This window comes from Alligator mississippiensis, chromosome 2 (assembly GCF_030867095.1).
Source record: "Alligator mississippiensis isolate rAllMis1 chromosome 2, rAllMis1, whole genome shotgun sequence".
Taxonomy (NCBI): Eukaryota; Metazoa; Chordata; order Crocodylia; family Alligatoridae; genus Alligator; species Alligator mississippiensis.
Genome location: NC_081825.1, coordinates 129,132,643 through 129,140,638, shown reverse-complemented (window position 1 = coordinate 129,140,638; position 7,996 = coordinate 129,132,643).

Here is a 7,996-nt window from a genome sequence, read left to right as displayed (position 1 = left end):
TTGCTGCCCACCAGCAGGGAGACAAAAATGGTGTTAGGTTTAAAACTGCAGCTTTCATTTCCCTGAAGATGATGGGTAAGCTGCAAGCGGGGCCTCTGATTGACAGGGGCCCCTGGACCCGGTCCCTGCTGGCCCGTGCATTAATCTGCCTATGATGAAAATGACTATACAAGGTCCAGTGCATCAGAGAAGCTGGCCTACTGCATTGTAAATCACTTTAAAATCAAATTAGCATTGCTAAAATTCTTTGTTTGATGTGTGCTCCAAAACAGGAGATTAATGACATGCACAGCATTTGGGGCCATGATCCAGATTTTTGGGCTGTGCTGCTTGAGCATTAATGTCTTAATAAATCACCCAGGGGCTTGTTGGTTGGGAACCAAGTGCTACTTGTTCTCTGTGTTGCAAGTATGACAATATATACTAGGTCATGGGCTATGCAAGTCTAAAACGTGCTTTTAGTTATAGCTAGGAACCTACTGAAATTGGGCTGGCTGCCCCTTGATTTCATGGTCTGAGCATGGTGGCCCTCCCCATATCCCTGCCTGGAGATTGACAGATGGCCATCTGTTAATCTCTGGAGAGGGGCAGGACTTCCAAGCCAGATGGCTATCTGTCAATCTCTATGGAGGGGTGGGAATTCCAGGGCCCCTTGGCCAATCAGAGGCATGGGGGTGCTGCTCCACTCTGCTGCAAAATGTTCCTCTGTGCTTCAGGTTACCAGGTCTTCCTGCCATTTTCTGTTTGCTGCTCCGTGTTTTCTTTTTTTCCCACCGCTTGCTGGCCATTTTCACACTTTTTCACGGTCCCTGAACGTTTTTGTGGGGACTGGGCTTTTTCATGGGGAACCTACCGATTTCACAGTTTTTGCAGAAATTATGAAATCACAGTTTTGGTAGGTCCCTAGTTATAGTCCTTAGCCATAAGTGATATTCCGTCTCAGCAGATGCGCTCAGAGGCCACATACAGTGCTTTCTACAATACACGGGGGCAGCAGCCAGGCAGTGAATTTTTTTTTCTGGATGGGTTTAATGTATTTGCATTTCTCCTCCTCCTCTTACCCAAATTTATGCTTCACAGGCTGGGTGCATCTACACAAGACACTTAATGAGCAGAAGACTAATTCTATTGTGCATTAGCAGTAGGATTAGTCATTATAGGTACTAAACATAATGTGCCATAATTATGGCACATTAATGCATGTTTAGACACACCCAGGATGGCCTACATTAGAACAAATCTCAAAGCAGTGTCTATAGCTATTATAAATATATTAAGTAACTTGATTTAACAGGCACTCGATTAACACAAAGATTAAAAATATCTGGTGAACAGAGGCTGCTTAAGAGACTGAATGTTACTGGTAGCAAAACACTAAGAAAGAACCAAACAAATACGTAGGCACCTAAACCCAAGACTGACACTGAAAGTCCCCACTCATCTGCAACATAGCCATAGAGCAACGTAAACTCCTTAGGCAGACAAGTTTCTTTGGTCTAAATATTTAGTTGGTCTAATAAAAAATATCACACCTACCCAAAGAACCTGTTTGCCTATGTCCTTAGACCAACATGGTTACAACCAACAACCCTAAAGCGTAAGTGTCCTTATGTTTTTACTTTAAAGGTCCTCAGGTGTGTAGAGTTGCCTCTCTGTCCAAACCTACAACTGCCCCACTCTGGACAGGAGTGAGCAGCTTTGTGCCTAGCTCACACCTAAAACTTTACTGAGACTGACCCAGAGGTGATGTATTCCTCTGCCTAAATCCCCTGAGTGGTGCTGAGTGACATTTTCAAAACTTGCATAATATGTAATCAGGTTCCTCAAAAAATAAAATAGTAGCTACCATTTCCTTTTAAAACACAAGAAGATAACCTACCCTTTTTATAATAGGCTATTTGTTAAAGCACTCACTTATGAAGTAGAGAGATCTACATTTAACACCCTCTTTTACCCAAGGCGGGTCAAGATTTGTGAGGGGTTTCATAATGGGAGACAAGCTTTTGAGCATCAGGCATCCTTCATCAGGTCTGGGAAAGAGCAATCACAGATCAGGCTAAGTACAAGTCAGAGCCGGTGTTTTAGTTTAATGTAATCATTTTAACATTTCTTTCAAGTGATCGAATTCATTACCAACAGTGGAGTAAAGATAAGTTAGCAGAGGAGAGATGAAGTCAGTGAACCATTAAAAATGTCTTAAATCCATAGATTCTGGTCTCCATTAGTTATAAATTTCTGTTCCCAAAACTGTGTTCTCTAGGTATTATGCAGGTTTCTTTTAGAGGGCAAGGACTGTAAAGTACTGTAAAGTAAGAGACTGTAAGAAACACTTCTGTGGAAAGTGTTCTCCCATTGGTGATTATAGTATTTCTATCCTTTATCCTTTTTTCTTGTGGAAGTTCATTCTGAATCATAGTGGTTGGTTGTTTCCTATGTTCCGGTTTGCTTCTACTAAGAAATTTGGTGAGGTTGGAGGTTGACTGAAAGCTGGGCTGGGTTGTTTAGGAAAATGTCTTGCAACATATGGTAATTTTTGGTATAGATTGTAAATGTTTAATGATCTTTATTATAGGTTGCAGTGTGGAATGGCATGTAATAACAATCAAGGGTGTGCAGTCTGTAAAAGGGAGAGGGGAAGGAGGAATGCAATTCTTTTTGCAATGTAAGTTTGTATAATATATGTGGGTGGCCCATATGAATGTATGGTCTATTTTCCTGATGGAGCATCCCTGTTGGGCAAACACAGTCTTTAGACTGAAATCGGTATTCTCCTCACGGAAGATGTGGTGGCATCTGGGTCCTGACTATACAGCACAGATTTTGTGGTGAGTTTGGGGTGGCTGCTGGTTTTGTGTAACAGCCTCCTGAAGTTTGTGTATGGTTGTTTGTAGGTTGCCATTATTTGACCACAATACCTGGAAAGTTGATGTTAGTATTAGTATATTTCAGACACAATTTGATAGAAGGATGGTTGTAGTATGTGTTTAGTCCAGAAGATGATGCCGTCTAAATCTTGTAGGTATAGCATTTGTTTTAGGACTTTTTTCTAAAAATTCTTCAAAGTGGCTCATGAACAGGTTCATACACTGAAGGACCAATTTGTCCCCACAGCTATGCAGGAGGCTTGGATGAAATTGTGGTAGGTGCGTGTAGCAAGTGCTGGGCCCCGGGGGGTGGCTGTGATGCCTCTTTGTGGCCACACAACCCTTCCTCTGCTCTGCCTCTAGGGTACCCTCCCCTTCTTCTCACCTGCCATGCCTTCATGTAATTATTGAAGGTTAGAAAGGGAGGCTACCCAAGGGTCCTAGAGCAAATCCTCAGTTCGTCTAATACCTGCTGGTATTAGTCCTACTTTATGCCTGGTGGGCCTTCTCGACCTGCTCGTGCTCCTTAGGGTACTTATAGTCTTAAGGGCTATTCACAGTCTGAACCTCCCCTACAGCCATGCCCTTGCCTCGAAGACATTATTATACAATCTCTCTGTTGTCAGGGCTTCCGCCTTCTTGGCCTCCACCCATTTTCTCTAGCTGGGCCTTCTATCCCAGGCCCACTGTACTAAACTTGGCTTCTGGGCACCAGCTCTTATCTTGACTTTCTCAACCCCATTTTAGGCACTGAGGCTGCTTTGGCTTTGTCTGGGCCCCTGGCCCTGTCTCAGCCCTGCTCTGGGAAGTGAGCCTGATTTATGGCTCTGTCTAGGCCCCTGACCCTCTCTTATGTGGTCCTCTTGCTCCTATGTGGCTTGAGATGTGCTCTGATGCAGTCCCTCCCTAGGCTGTGACCCTATAAGGCTCAAGTCCTATCTATGTCTCGAGCCCCTGATCCATGGCAGATCTCCAGACACTCTCATGCCCTCAAGCATGGCTGGGACCTCCATACCACCCCTACTAGCCCCAATCTTAAACCACCAGTATTAACTATAACCAAGGAATAAGCCCTCTGGCTATAACACCCACCAATTTGCTCTGCGGCCGAACATAGACAGTGACTACCTGTCTGTACAACAGGGCTTCCCTGTACAAGGCAAGGCAGCAGCAGTGTGTTTGCCTCTGCCAGTGTAGCTCCTGTCCTAGCTAGGAGCTCTCCTGGCCCCTTGTGCTCAGGAGCTCCTTCCCCTGCACCTCCAGGGCCAGACTGGCTGCATAGGCTCAGGCCCTGAGTTTATATACACTGTAAGCCCTGCCCCCTTCCAGTCTGGTGACCACCCCAGATTGACTGCAGATGTGCCCTTAACCTTGGTGGACCTCTTACTGCCTAGGCAGCAGTGTCTCCTTTCTGGCTTCCCTCCTGCATCTGACCCCTGGTTAGGTGCCTGGGCTCTAGCTGCTGCAGTTTCTCCCGTTAAAATAACAGGAGCTCAGAGCTCTAAGCTCCCTGTTACAGTGAGTAAGCGAGTGAATTTAGCAAAGTGTTGGAGTTGGAAATCTACCTGGCACCTCTGGTCTTCTCAGTGTTTCAGGCAGGTTGTAGTGTCTTCATGGTGGAGGATGTTGTTGTTTGGGCTGATGATGTCCAGGGGGACAAGGATGATGTCTTTTGGGAGGTGGCTTATGTTGTGGTTTTTACTGAGAAGTCTATTGTCTTGGAGAAAACTTGCTCTTTCAATGGGGAGCAGTTAGAGGATGGCTTCAAAACCCCTGGTAATTCCTCCATCAGTGAATTGTGTTGGGATATGATTTGGGTAACCATATGTCCTGGATTGGCCAGGACAGTCTCAGATTTCAGGGGCTGTCTCAGTGTCCCAGCCACTGGAAAATATTGAGGCAAAAGTCCCAGATTGGTGGAAAAAAGCCCACATGTGCCCAGCTCCTGAGTCTGGAGTCAGGAATGTGCATGCAGGTTCAGGCTAATCTGGGAATTTTGCTTCAGTTTTCTCCAGGGAGCCCAGCCAATGGGCTGCTCCTTGCTCCAGACTTTGCTGGGCTGCAACCAGAGTTGCTTGCCCAGTAGAGTAGGGGTAGGGGGGAGAGGAGCCACAAGGTCTTTGCTTGGGCCCATTCCTGGGAGGTGTGGTGCCAGGGCTGTGTGCATATCCCCTGCCAGGCCCCACTCATGGGAGCTTTGGGGGGGGGGGGGGCGGGTGTATGTGTGCGCTGTCCTGCCTGCCCCAGCACCCTGGCCCTCCCCCTTACCTGCCCCATCCCAAATTTCTCTCAAATTATTATGGTCACCCTAGTTATGATAGGTTTGTCAGGACTTCCTTACATCTTTGGGAGCATGTACAGTATTCCTGGGTGGAGAGTAAGGAATTAGTTTGTTTAAATTCCAGTGAAAATGAGGGGTTGGTACAGGCTTTCTTTTTTTACTTTGGTAAGCTGGTGCAGTTTATTTGCACTTCTCCTATAAAGCTGTGGTCTTTTATTTTCTTGTGGAGTGACCTTGTTAGGTCTGAGGTGTATTGCAGGTATTCTCCCCAGAGTGGCTATGGTGATATCTAAGGATTTGCCTATCCCTTGCAGCCTTCTTGGTGTTTTCATAGATTCATGGATGTTAGGGTCGGAAGGGACCTCAATAGATCATCGAGTCCGACCCCCTGCATAAGCAGGAAAGAGTGCTGGGTCTAGATGACCCCAGCTAGATACTCATCTAACCTCCTCTTGAAGATCCCCAGGGTAGGGGAGAGCACCACCTCCCTTGGGAGCCCGTTCCAGACCTTGGCCACTCGAACTGTGAAGAAGGTCTTCCTAATGTCCAGTCTAAATCTGCTCTCTGCTAGCTTGTGGCCATTATTTCTTGTAACCTCCCGGGGGCGCCTTGGTGAATAAATACTCACCAATTCCCTTCTGTGCCCCCGTGATGAACTTATAGGCAGCCACAAGGTCGCCTCTCAACCTTCTCTTGCGGAGGCTGAAAAGGTCCAGTTTCTCTAGTCTCTCCTTGTAGGGCTTGGTCTGCAGGCCCTTAACCATACGAGTGGCCCTTCTCTGGACCCTCTCCAGGTTATCTGCATCCTTCTTGAAGTGTGGCGCCCAGAATTGCACACAGTACTCCAACTGCGGTCTGACCAGCGCCTGATAGAGGGGAAGTATCACCTCCTTGGACCTATTTGTCATGCATCTGCTGATGCACGATAAAGTGCCATTGGCTTTTTTGATGGCTTTGTCACACTGCCGACTCATGTTCATCTTGGAGTCCACTAGGACTCCAAGATCCCTTTCCACCTCTGCGCCACCCAGCAGGTCATTCCCTAGGCTGTAGGTGTGCTGGACATTTTTCCTCCCTAGGTACAGCACTTTGCATTTCTCCTTGTTGAACTGCATTCTGTCGGTTTCTGCCCACTTGTCCAACCTGTCCAGGTCTGCCTGCAGCTGTTCCCTGCCCTCCGGTGTGTCCGCATCTCCCCATAGCTTTGTGTCATCTGCAAACTTGGACAGAGTACATTTGACTCCCTCGTCCAAGTCACTGATGAAGACATTAAAGAGTATCGGTCCAAGGACCGAGCCCTGCGGGACCCCACTGCCCACACCCTTCCAGGTCGAAACCGACCCATCTACCATGACTCTCTGGGTGCGACCCTCCAGCCAATTCGCCACCCACTGGACTGTGTAGTCATCCAAGTCACAGCCTCTTAACTTGTTCACCAGTATGGGGTGGGATACTGTATCGAAGGCCTTCCTGAAGTCTAAGTATACAACATCCACCCCTCCTCCTGTGTCCAGGTGTTTCGTAACCTGGTCATAAAAAGAGACTAGATTGGTCAGGCACGATCTGCCTGCCACAAACCCGTGCTGGTTTCCCCTCAGCATAATTTGTCCTGCTGGGCTCTCACAAATGTGAGCCTTGATAATTTTTTCAAAGACTTTGCCAAGGTTGGAGGTGAGACTGACTGGCCTATAGTTGCCCGGGTCCTCCTTCCTCCCCTTTTTGAAAATGGGGACCACGTTGGCCCTTTTCCAGTGCTCCGGGACTTGGCCCGTGCGCCACGAGTGTTCGAATATTCCCGCCAGTGGCTCTGCAATGATGTTGGCCAGTGCCTTCAGCACCCTCGGATGGAGCTTATCCGGGCCTGCCGACTTAAAGGCATCTAGTTCTTCCAAGTGATTGTGCACCATCTCAGGGTCTACGCATGGAAGTCTGGCGCCTTGCTGCTGCCTCTCTACAACCCCAGTGAGAGACTTGTCGTGCCCCTCGCTTAGGAACACTGAGGCAAAGAACTCGTTGAGGAGTTCAGCCTTGTCCCTGTCTGTCACCAATTGTTTCTGCCCATTTAGCAGGGGTCCTATTCCTCCCTGGGTCTTCCTTTTACTCCCTATATATCTAAAAAACAATTTCTTGTTGTCTTTTACTTGGGTTGCCATCCTCAGCTCCATGGTAGCTTTGGCCCGTCTAACTGCCTCCCTACAAGCACGAGCAGAGGAGGTATATTCTTCTTTGGTGATCTCTCCCTGTTTCCACTTTTTATGTGCTCCCCTTTTGGGGATGGTTATACTACCAGACCTCCACAAAACAAGTATCTCCTACCTTCTTGGAAAAAAGTGGACTCTCCACCCCTCTTGTCTGAAGTTGTGCCACTATACAAAATTGCATTCAAGATTTTTTGGCTACTATGGATTGGTCTTGATGGTGTGCTGAGAGGGTTTAAGTAGGTATCCTGGGATGCTGTCTGGACAGCATGCTATGGCCACAGGTGTATTTCTGGAGTGGCTTCTGTCCTCAGGTATATCTGGTGTTTCAGGTAGATAGGGTGCCTTTAAGCAGGAAGATCCCTGGCAGTTTGCTTGTTTGCAGACTATAGATGGCTGGACAGTAGACTGTATAGCCTATTTCAAGTGAAAACTGAAAGTAGGGCAACTCCCTCTTCATAGACATTTATTTGGTTTAACCAGGATGTTTTAGTGTAGTATAACTCAATTAAGAATACATTTTAACTGCTCTGATCTTTAAATTTGAGTGTCCACACAAGGGGTTAGTACTGGTTATATAGTAAATTGTCTTAAAAATCTGAAATTATATCAATGTAACTTTCTCATGCAAAGAAGGCCTAAGTGTTTGCAGA